The sequence below is a fragment of the Heterodontus francisci genome, chromosome 22, assembly GCF_036365525.1.
Source record: "Heterodontus francisci isolate sHetFra1 chromosome 22, sHetFra1.hap1, whole genome shotgun sequence".
Lineage (NCBI taxonomy): Eukaryota > Metazoa > Chordata > Chondrichthyes > Heterodontiformes > Heterodontidae > Heterodontus > Heterodontus francisci.
The window spans coordinates 56,329,803-56,342,758 of record NC_090392.1 but is presented as its reverse complement, the minus strand read 5'-3'; positions in this window follow the sequence as shown (position 1 = coordinate 56,342,758).

Sequence of the window (12,956 nt, the reverse complement as noted above, 5' to 3'; positions counted from 1 at the left end):
CTTCCTTCGAACAGACAAGGCTGGGAACATTTAATTGAGGTGCACAAAATTATGAGAGGCCTAGATAGAGTGGATAGGATCGATTTCCTCAGCAGACAGGTCAATAAGCAGGGGCATAGATTTAATGTAATTGACAGGATTAGAAGGGATTTGAGGAGAATTTTGTTTTTACCCAGAGGGTGGAACACATTTGTTTGGTAACTTTGAAATATAATTACTGAAATAAGTAATTGAGCATAAGAATATTAAGGAGGTCTGGAACACATTGCCTGAAAGGGTGGTAAAGATAAGAACCCTCATCGCATTTAAAAAGTACTTAGATATGTACTTGTAGTGATGCAACCGACAGGGTATTGGACCAAAAGCTGGAAAGTGGTAATAGGCTGGATTGCTCTTTTTCAGTTGGCACAGACACGATGTGCTGAATGGCCTCCACCTGTGCCATACATTTTCTGTGTTTCTATCCAGTCATATTCAGTATGTGGTCTTGACACCCCAAAGCCTGTCCAACATCTACAAGTCAGGAGTGTGATAGAATATTCTCCACTTGCCTGGATGGGTGCAGCTCCAACAACACTCAAGAAGCTTGACACCATCCAGGACAAAGCAGTCCGCTTGATTGGCACCCCATCCACAAACATTCACTCCCTCCACCATCGGCACACAGTGGCAGCAGTGTGTACCATTTACAAGATGCACTGCAGCAACGCACCAAGGCTCCTTAGACAGCATTATCCAAACCTGCGACCTCTACCACTCACAAGGACAAGGGCAGCAGATGCATGGGAACACCACAACCTGCAATTTCCCTTCCAAGCCACACATGATACTGACTTAGGACTATATCGCCATTCCTTCACTGTAGGAGTCAAAAACCTGGAACTCCCTTCCTAACAGCACTGTGGGTGTACCTACACCAGATGGATTGCAGCAGTTCAAGGCGGCTCACTACCATCTTCTCAAGAGCAATTAGGGATGTGCAACAAATGTTGGCCTTGCCAGCAACACTCACATCCCATGAATTTTTTTTTAAATTCCAGAAGCTGCTTCCAAAAGTAGAATGGCAAATTCTGGAAGTAGACACTAGTTTACCTTGATAGACAAGTTGGCTCAAGGGGACCAAAAAGAGGATAACAATTCTTGCAAAATTAGGATACTATTAGATAAAAGCAAAATACTACGGATGCTGGAAATCTGAAATAACAACAGAAAGTGCTGGAGGTCTGGCAGCATCTGTGGAGAGAGAAACAGAATTAATGTTTCAGGTCTGTGACATTTCATCAGAACTGGCAAAGGTTAGAAATGTAATAGGTTTTAAGCAAGTGAGGGGGTTGGGGGAGGAAGAGAAAAAAAGGGAATATGTGTGATAGGGAAGAGGGCAGGAGAGATTAAATGACAAACATGTCATGGGACAAAGGCAAAGGGAGTGTTAACGGTTGTGATGAAAGACAAAGCATTCGTCCAGAGAGAGTGTTCATGGCAGAATAATGAACAGCTCTGTCCAAAAGCACAAACATGAAAAACCAAATTTAAGGCAGGCACATGGTTAAAAAATAATAAAATAAAATAAAAATAAAAAAGGCCACAGTCATGCTCTGAAATTAATATCATTACCATTCTATGTGTCGGTGGAAAAGTGATGAGTTGATAGGTCAGTTATTTCAATCTGATGAATTAAGATTTAATTATTAGAAGGAATTAGACTGCAAGTCCTTAACTGGACCTATCAGCCATCATAAAGTACAGTTTGGAAAGCTGGTCAAATAATGCGAATGTTGCATGATGGCAAATTTGTGAAGAAAATTACCACTTGATTTAATATTCTTGAGCAGTAGCAAACCCATTCTTTTCATATTTCAAAAGGAAGCCATTTGCAATTATAATCATAAGGCAAGAAACCATGGTTTGATTCAAGGCTGAAATTAATGAGGGAGCAGGCACACAGCAAAGAATCACCAGGAAATGGGGTTGGAATGTATAGATATGTGAGTGAGAGAGAAGGACTGAAGTTTAACAAGTCTATTCAGACTACTCAGATAAAGGCTTGCTTTCGTAATATAATTAATAGTTTCAACTATCCATACTACTTGTCACCTTGTTCCCTGTTTTCTGAACTCCAACTAATCTGCTGCAAATATACAGCAAACACAAAGCTATAGTTCAATTGCAACAATCACATGTTAAAAACTCCCTCTCAGCCTGGATATGTTTTCCATCTCATACCGTACTGATGATCTTCTGACTCAATTAGACCAAGATTAAACTTCTTAAGGGACTTCAAACATAGTGCAGACCTCATTAAAATACAATTATTTCATTAGCTTTATATTTTACTTAGTTAATAGATGGGTCTACAAATAATTTTACTTTGCAATAAAAAAGCATGCAAACAACATTCTAGATACTACTGTTCCCTTGAGGTAACACTCCTGCTTCTAAAATCTCTGACTCACCAAGAGCAATGCCACAGAACATCTGTTAGCAAGGAAATAAAGAAAGTAAAGAAGTGATTAATTATCCACTGTGCTCCAAGAATTCCTATTGTACTGCAGGCAAATGTAGCTTGTTTCTATAATTTGTAACTTCATTGGCATCATACCAAACATCCCCAAAGTGTTTACATGATCCAGGAAGAGAATCTTCTGCTCCTTATCCAGTATCCACTCAGAAATACATTGGCTTTGTAGAACTTTCTCTTGCAGCTATTGTGCAATAATCCTCTCCGTGGTTCAGTTTTCCGCAGAAATATTAATGCTACAGTCTGCTGCGGATTCAAATGGTATGCTGCATGGAGCAATGAAGCACTGTATCAGAGTGTGGTGAGATGAGAAATTACTCTCAATTCTTAAAATTGTTTGATTTCCAATATCCGTACAGGAGGGGTGCATAAGTAAGCAACTTTTCCAGAGGAAAGGAGGAATGGTAATTTCTAGTGCAGTCAACTGCTTCTCTAGACTGCCAGCTTCACTTTAGCACTATCCAAACACTTGGAATAAGCTATCTGCAAGCTCTTTTGGCTATGAATGCTGTGCCTGAGCTAAACACAAAATAGGCACCTTGGCTCCCTGGTTGCTTCATGTGATGATATGCTGAGCAAGGTTGCAGGTTAAAGTGCTAGTCATCAGCACTGTGAAGGCTGACCTCAATTCAGGCGATGTTGGGGAAGGTGGGAGCATCCCAATGCCAAGGAGGGGGTAAATACAGCCACAGTTACCTTCCTTAATCACTATCTAGTGACCCCTGCAACAAAATGGCAAGAGAGTGGAGACTGTTCTGGGGAGAGGAAAAAAGTTCAAGGGGAGCTTTCGCTCTCAGTGAGAAGATACTCACCGCTGATCTGGTGTCTACTGTTCGTGACTATTGCAATGCAGACTTTCATGTGGAACCTGGAGGATTCGCTGATTTTACAAGCATAGAACTAAATCATGTACTTATTGGTCTAAGATGCAATTCATGTCATTTCCTGGGCCTCTCACAACTGCCACAAAGATATCCCTGAGCAAACAGAACTCAAAGCATCCTGCAGTCTCCATAACCTAATTATCTGTGTTCCTGATTATCACCCAGAATTTCCACAGGACTTGGGTAAGAATTTGATTCATTTGCAAATCCAGAACCACCAAGCTCCTCTGACATATATTAATCTGAAAGTTCAAAAGACTTATATTTCTCTTGTAATTGTTTTCATTGCCCGGCCATAATATTTAGTGACTCTCAATTAAGTGGTCATTTCCATTAGCTACACAAATCTTTCATGATGGATGATGGAGGCCATACTTCTTTGTTTGGCCTCATTCTATCATCAGAAATTATTCACTCAAAGTTAGGTAGGACAACTCAAATGAGCTGCAATTGAAAACCCCACTTTTTTCACCATAAACTGAAAATATTTAGTTCATTATCTTACAATGATGCAACAGAACTGGAACAAAAACTGTGTGTGTATTATTCCTCTCTTTCAGGTCTTTTCTGCAATCCTTTCAACTCTTAAGTGTCTCATCGACACCATTCTGAAATCAGCCAACAAGTGGTGAGTTTCCTTCCTGTGGAAAGGAGGTCTGCCTCTATAAAGCACAGTACCTGAGCTGCACATTTAAGTGGAAGATCATAGGCACCCATGTTCTACCAGTCTGTGGTACAGTACATTGGAGCTCCTTTGTGTCATGTTGCGACTTTACCCAGGAGGTTGCTTTGTAAATCTCATTTGGGAATCCCTAAACTTGAACCACAACAACGTTAAAGTCATTTTAACCAGACGGAGTGGGAGTTAAAATTCGAGCGGCTTTATTAGCTGCTCCTTTTTGCCACACAGCAAGTTTAAACTTGTTTTCGGGTGCTGTCTCAAACAGGCACCTCACTAACATAAGACTCACACAGGATCCCAATCATATTTAGTCAGCATACTGAGTGGTGCACTTGTTCATCCTGCTCCCCAAGAATAAAGTTAAAGCTTAGTCAGAGGACCAGATTAGTATATATTAATGAGGCTACTGCCTTAGTCATGAGGTCTAAATCTACAGCAGGATGTGATTGATGGAGGGGCGAAAAAGAACTCCTTGATTATCAGCCCCCCTCTCCACCTGCACCCCTACCCCCTCAATCCTCTCCAGTTTCCACTGAGCTGAGGGAATTAAAATTCCCCATTTAGTGCCTGTAGTCCATTTCACCACAGAGTCCATCATAGCTGAGCTTGACCCTGTTCTCACCTGATATTCACACATTTTTCAGAAGGGGACTTTTTTTTTCTAACACTACAAATACTGAACAAAAAACAATGAGTACAGCACAGGAACAGGCCATTCGGCCCTCTAAGCCTGCACCGATCTTGATGCCTGCCTAAACTAAAACCTTCTGCACTTCCGGGGTCCGTATTCCTCTATTCCCATCCTATTCATGTATTTGTCAAGATGCCTCTTAAACGTCTCTATGGTACTTGCTTCCACCACCTCCCCCGGCAACAAGTTCCAGGCACTCACCACCCTCTGTGTAAAGAACTTGCCTCGCACATCCCCTCTAAACTTTGCCCCTCTCACCTTAAACCTATGTCCCCTGGTAACTGACTCTTCCACCCTGGAAAAAACTTCTGACTATCCACTCTGTCCATGCCACTTATAACTTTGGAAACCTCTATCATGTCGCCCCTCCACCTCCGTTGTTCCAGTGAAAACAATCCAAGTTTATCCAACCTCTCCTCATAGCTAATGCCCTCCAGACCAGGCAACATCCTGGTAAACTTCTTCTGTCCCCTCTCCAAAGCCTCCACGTCCTTCTGGTAGTGTGGCGACTGGAATTGCACGCAATATTCTAAGTGTGGCCTAACTAATGTTCTGTACAGCTGCAGCATGACTTGCCAATTTTTATACTCTATGCCCCGACCGAAGAAGGCAAGCATGCTGTATGCCTTCTTGACTACCTCATCCACCTGCGTTGCCACTTTCAGTGACCTGTGGACCTGTATGCCCAGATCTCTCTGCCTGTCAATACTCTTAAGGGTTCTGCCATTTACTGTATACTTCCCACCTGCATTAGACATTCCAAAATGCATTATCTCACATTTGTTCGGATTAAACTCCATCTGCCATTTCTCCGCCCAAGTCTCCAACCGATCAATATCCTGCTGTATGCTCTGACAATCCTCATCACTGTCTGCAACTTCACCAACCTTTGTGTCATCCGCAAACTTACTAATCAGACCAGCTACATTTTCCTCCAAATCATTTATATATGCTACAAACAGCAAAGGTCCCAGCACTGATCCCTGCGGAACACCACTAGTCACAGCCCTCCATTCAGAAAAGCACCCTTCCACTGCTACTCTGTGTCTTCAATGACCGAACCAGTTCTGTATCCATCTTGCCAGCTCCCCTCTGATCCCATGTGACTTCACCTTTTGTATCAGTCTGCCATGAGGGACCTTGTCAAAAGCTTTACTGAAGTCCATGCAGATAACATCCAATGTCCTTCCTTCATCAATCATCTTTGTCACTTCCTCAAAAAACTCAATCAAATTAGTGAGACACGACCTCCCCTTCACAAAACCATGCTGCCTCTCGCTAATAAGTTTGTTTGTTTCCAAATGGGAGTAAATCCTGTCCCGAAGAATCCTCTCTAATAATTTCCCTACCACTGACGTAAGGTTCACCGGCCTATAATTTCCTGGATTATCCTTGCTACCCTTCTTAAACAAAGGAACAACATTGGTTATTCTCCAGTCCTCTGGGACCTCACCTGTAGCCAATGAGGATGCAAAGATTTCTGTCAAGGCCCCAGCAATTTCTTCCCTTGCCTCCCTCAGTATTCTGGGGTAGATCCCATCAGGCCCTGGGGACTTATCTACCTTAATGCTTTGCAAGACACCCAACACCTCCTCCTTTTTGATAATGAGATGACTGAGACTATCTGCACTCCCTTCCCTAGGCCCATCATCAACCAAGTCCTTCTCCTTGGTGACTACTGATGCAAAGTACTCATTTAGTACCTCGCCCATTTCTTCTGGCTCCACACATAGATTCCCTTCTCTGTCCTTGAGTGGGCCAACCGTTCCCTGGTTACCCTCTTGCTCTTTATATACGTATAAAAAGCCTTGGGATTTTCCTTAATCCTGTTTGGCAATGACTTCTCATAACCCCTTTTAGCCCTCCTGACTCCTTGCTTACGTTCCTTCCTACTGTCTTTATATTCCTCAAGGGATTCGTCTGTTCCTAGCCTTCCAGCACTTACGAATGCTTCCTTTTTCTTTTTGACGAGGCTCACAATATCCCACGTTATCCAAGGTTCCCGAAACTTGCCAAACTTATCCTTCTTCCTCACAGGAACATGCTGGTCCTGGATTCTAATCAACTGACGTTTGAAAGACTCCCACGTCAGATGTTGATTTACCCTCAAACAGCCGCCCCAAATCTAAATTCTTCAGTTCCTGCCTAATATTGTTATAATTAGCCTTCCCCCAATTTAGCACCTTCACCCGAGGACTACTCTTATCCTTATCCACAAGTACCTTAAAACTTACGGAATTATGGTCACTGTTCCCGAAGTGCTCCCCTACTGAAACTTCGAACACCTGACCGGGCTCATTCCCCAATACCAGGTACAGTACGGCCCCATCCCTAGTTGGAATATCTACGGATTGTTTCAAGAAGCCCTCCTGGATGCTCCTTACAAATTCTGCCCATCCAAGCCCCTAGCACTAAGTGAGTCCCAGTCAATATCGGGGAAGTTAAAATCACCCACCACTATAACCCTGTTACCTTTACATCTTTCCAAAATCTGTCTACATATCTGCTCTTCTACCTCCCGCTGGCTGTTGGGAGGCCTGTAGTAAGCCCCCAACATCGTGACTGCACCCTTCCTATTCCTGAGCTCCATCCATATTGCCTCGCTACATAAACCCTCCGAGGTGTCCTCCCGCTGTACAGTTGTGATATTCTCCTTCACCAGTAATGCAACTCCCGCACCCCTTTTACATCCCCCTCTATCCCACCTGAATCTTCTAAATCCTGGAACATTTAGCTGCCAATCCTGTCCTTCCCTCAGCCCAGTCTCTGTAATAGCAACAACATCATATTTCCAAGTACTAATCCAAGCTGTAAGTTCATCTGCCTTACCTGTTATACTTCTTGCATTGAAACAAATGCACTTCAGACCACCAGTCCTGCTGTGCTCCGCAACATCTCCCTGCCTGCTCTTCCTCTTAGTCTTACTGGCCTTATTTCCTAGTTCCCCCTCATTTACTTCACTTGCTGTCCTACTGCTCTGGTTCCCACCCCCCTGCCACACTAGTTTAAACCCTCCCGAGTGACGCTCGCAAATCTCTCAGCCAGGATATTTGTGTGCCTCCAGTTTAGATGCAACCCGTCCTTCTTGTACAGGTCCCATCTGTTCCTGAAGAGATCCCAATGGTCCAGATATCTGAAACCCTCCCTTCTACATCAGCTGTTCAGCCACGTGTTTAGCTGCACTATCTTCCTATTTCTAGCCTCACTGGCACATGGCACAGGGAGTAATCCCGAGATTACAACCCTCGAGGTCCTGTCTTTTAACTTTCTACCTAACTCCCTAAACTCCCCCTGCAGGACCTCATCACTCTTCCTGCCTATGTCGTTGGTACCGATGTCTACCACAACCTCTGGCTGTTCACCCTCCCCCTTCAGAATGCCCCCTGTCCGTTCAGAGACATCCTTGACCCTGGCACCAGGGAGGCAACATACCATCCTGGAGTCTCTTTCACGTCCACAGAAGTGCCTATCTGTGCCCCTGACTATAGAGTCGCCTATAACTATTGCTCTTCTGCGCTTTGTCCCTCCCTGCTGAACAACAATGCCAGCCGTGGTGCCACTGCTCTGGCTGTTGCTGTTTTCCCCTGATAGGCAATCCCCCCCAACAGTATCCAAAATGGTATACTTGTTCGAGAGGGGGATAGCCACAGGGGATTCCTGCACTGACTGCCTGCCCCTTCTAGCAGTCACCCATCTATCTGCCTGCACCTTGGATGTAACCACTTCTCTAAAACTCCTGTCTATGACACTTTCTGCCACCTGCATGCTCTTATGTGCATCCAGTTGCCGCTCCAACCGATCCATGCGGTCTGTGAGGAGCTGCAACTGCAGTCGTAGTCGTCCGGAATGCTGGAAGCGTCACGGACCTCCCACATCTCACAGGTGAAGCACTTTACCCCTCTAAATGACATTTCTAGCACTAATTAATAAATTAATTTAAAATAAATACTTATTAAATCCTGACTAAATTATGTTACAATTAACTATATGGTCCCTCGTGCTAGCTTCAGCAGGGCTCTTCATTCACTGTAATTTCTGTACTTTTAAGGAAGAATGTGCTCAATATACAAAAATAACAAAGAAAAGCTGGAAACCTACATAAATATTGGTGTTTAATAGAAGTAGGGAAAATTATTAAAGAACTATAGTAAAATTTGGCCTGTGAACTTTCCTAGTTATCTCTGTTCTCTCTGTCACAAAGACGTTTCCTGCCTTCCCTGTTCAGTTGTGATAAAGGATCCCTATTCAATATATTATTTTATCTTTTCTCAGATGCTGACATATCTGCCATGTACTTCTGGTACTTGATCTTTTTATTCCATTTATATTTACACCTTAATCACTCCTGTTAATTGTGTGACTTTGGCTATTCTATTGAGGGGAAGATAACTAACTCAACAGGCAAGTAACAGCCATCACTGAATTAAAGACTATTATCAATAATAATTAATGGTAATGGAGACTTGATTTGAGAAATAAAATTAAGTTAAGGGAAGAACTTAATGACTAAGCTGTAGCAATTCAACCCTTGGCTTTAAGTGAATTGAGGACCTGCAATGGCTGCCAGAGAATTATAAGGCAGCAATCTGATCTTGGGGTTCGGAGGACAACACAACTTGCCAGTTCTGCTCTCCTACTTTATATTTGTAATTAGCTTACTATCTGTAGCTCAGAGAGCCATTCTGTATTTTTTATGTTCTTCAAAGAACAGAGAAATTTTGACCTATTGAAAAATAACTTTGATAGGAACTAGAACCCCTGATGTCGTGGGTGTCTTCATAAAGTAGTTCCACATAATGTAAGACCTCACCGGCCAATTTTTGTTGCTTAGGGTTTCATATAATCAACAGTAAAACTGCATGAAAATTCATCATTCCATAGTATTTCATGTTTCCTTGTAATTATCACTAAAATTACTGAAACCAAAGCCCATTTCCCAATGTGTATTATTTCAACAAATTACAAACTACAATGCACAAAGTTAAAAGCAAGAAGCAGTTAACATTATCAAAAACCATACATTACAATTGAATGCTTTAAGAAATTATGCACAAATGCTCACTAATATCAGCTCTGATAAATGGCGATAATTATTTGACATGTTTCTATAATTCTATGTTTCTGTGAGAAATTTTCTATGTTTCTATGAGAAATTTCTTCACCCAGAGAGTGGTGAATCTGTGGAATACGCTACCACAGAAAGCAGTTGAGGCCAGAACATTGTATGTTTTCAAGAAGGAGTTAGATATAGCTCTTGGGTTTAAAGGGATCAAAGGCTAAGTGGCAAAAGCGGGAACAGGTTACTGAGTTGGATGATCAGCCATGATCATGATGAATGGCGGAACAGGCTCGAAGGGCCGAATGGCCTACTCCTGCTCCTATTTTCTATGTTTCTATGACATCAGGATCAGTTCAAATTATGACTATGGCCATCCAAATCAGACCATCGTGCACATACTGAACTCCTGCCCTGAGATTTTTCATTCCTGGTTGCATCACAACCATTCACAGTAGATCAGCTGAAGCCGTTGAATGGATTGTCAACCTAGACATCGAAATAGAACTGCTTCCTCAGCCATATGAATATACATACATATTATTGGTCCAGAATTGCTGGAGCAGGGCACCCTGCAGCGTACCTTGAGGACTGGATTTTTGCTTCACCCTTGGACTTGATAAAGTTTTGCACCACAAATTGCTGGGAGTGCAAGGTGATAACTGCATGACAAGGCCAATGAGACACCTGGGATCTTGGTGAATAATGAAACCAACAGTTTATCTCCTTAACCAGAGATTTAAAGATAGAGAAAAAAAAACGGACTAACAACAGAGAACTAGTGGCAAATTAGACAGAGAAAGCAAGAGAAAAGAGACAAAAAGGACAAATAAAAGAAGAAACTTTAAAATTTTAAAGATTTCCAGGATACAATCAAAAAGGCTATTGGAATTCTGGCCTTTATATCTAGAGGACTAGACTACAAAGGGGTTAAAGTCAAACTTTTGCTCTGCAAAACCCTGGTCAAACCACATCTGGAGTACTGGGAGCAGCTTTGGGCACATCTGAGGAAGGATATATTGGCCTTGGCGTGAATGTAGCATAAATTTATCAGAATGATATCTGGCCCTCAAACGTTAAATTATTGTAGTGTTGTGATGCCTTTTTAAAGTTTTCATTAAATGATAAACATTGGTTTCATATTCAGATTCAACACAAAACACTATTTATTGTCTTACTTATCTACATTGCATGATCTCAGGTCCAAGTCTTTTCCTCGCTGGTGTATGTGTGCTATTTGTAAGTCATGTGCTGAGTGTATCTCTCAAAATGAAGTCTCCTCCTCATATCTGTTTGATGATGTCATCAATTGCGTCAGTGGCCTCATCTGTTAAAGGTAAAGTTTCTTAAAGCTGAAGTCACCACTACACTGCATTACATTACCCCCTTCTTTTAAATTTAAAGTTTAACCCCTTTTCTTTAAAAATTAACAATTATTCTCTCGCTACTAACTCATATAAAACTATAATGAACAAAACTCAGTTGGACTGAGATTTAAAAACTTGGAGCGGATAGATTTCAGGCACATCACCCTCAATACCAGATTTTTTTTCCCACCTGGCTCCCTTCATCATCGATACATGACATTTTATACACTCCCCTGTGGTGAGTTTGGAGGCAGCAAGGACATTTAATTGGGCGGGATGGAGGTGGGTGAGGACCTCACCACCTTCCTGCCTCCACCTCAATTAAGTCTGTGGCAGGAAGGCCCGTGGATGACCTACCCACCCCTATGCCAATTGAGGCCCTCAAGTGGCCAATTAATGCCCAATTAAGGGCTTCTTCCCGCCACCACTAGTATTACCCCAGCGGCAGGTGGGCCTTTCGCCATGCGGGGAGCATGACATGTGGTCTCCCAACAGGTGTCCCTCGCTCAGAGGCACTCGGTGCCTGATTGAGGGACCCTGCATTGGGAAGGGGAGGGGGCGGACATGCTGAGAGTTACCTCCCTGTCCTTGCTGTTGACACCCCCCCTCCTCTGGGACCCCCACCCCACTAAACCCTTCCCGCCATCACATCTCTGGCCTGCGTCACTACACAATCCTGGCCTTTGCTGGGTGCCTTTCTTGCAGCAGCCACTGCCACCCAAATGTCATTGCCAAGCAAAAAGGCTGATTGGCCAGCAGCTCTCAGCAGGCAGAACTTCCCATCCCCGAGGTCCTGATCCCACAGAAGTGCCACCGGTGGCCTCTCGAGGGCCTGATTGGTTCATGATATTCCCCAAAGGAGGGAACACAGTTCTCGCGCCGGCTCTGTAGCCACCATCATCTCCATAAAATTCCACCCGTAGTTTTTACATTGGATAGGTAATTGATGAGGTTTTGATGATCTTCTCTGTGAATCTTGCAGTATCAATCTTGGCTATGTTCGATTTGGCTGAGCTGCTTCTTGATTTGGCGCAGGCGCCAAGTCATTAAAGTTGTCTTCGTCACTTTCTTCTGGAACTGTTTTCGCATTGACATTTTTGAAGAATGTTACATTTCTCTTCACAATGTAGTTTCCTCTCTTTGCTATAATTTTTCTGCCTTTTCTCTGAACTACCATAAGTACTCTTGGGTCAAAAGGTGAGGTACTTTTTGATGTTTTCTCTTCTGGAACCGGGACTTTGTCGCCTTCTTTTATCTCACTATCTTTTGCATGCATGTGTCTTTATCCTCTGCTTTTGCCCTTGGCTGAAAATATCTTGTTAGAGCATTCTTCGCTGGATCATCATCAGTTCCGCTATCAGTGAGCGTATTGAAGATATTGTCGACTTTTGGTCCAGCATAGTGTTGGAGTAACGCTCTTTTTCTTTGGGGTGTATTGATAGAGTGCCACCATTAGGTATTCAAATCTTGCTAGTCATTTGCTCCAGTGTGACCCTGGGATGCTGTCGGTCTCTGTAAAGGCTGGAAAGACTGGCAGTTGTTGTGCACACATGGTGATTGCTTTTGCTTAAATCTGGAACAAACCTCTTTTTTCTGTTCCAGCCCAGGTTTTCTCTCTATTCCAGTCCATGCTTTCCCTCTGATCCAGTCCAGGTTTTCTCTTGACATTTTTTTGTCTGTGTTTGCTTTCTGTCCTTGGATCCTTCTACGCCTCGTCTTTTCCTTTTTTCCTCTTTTCTTCCTTCGTCGCCAGAAAAT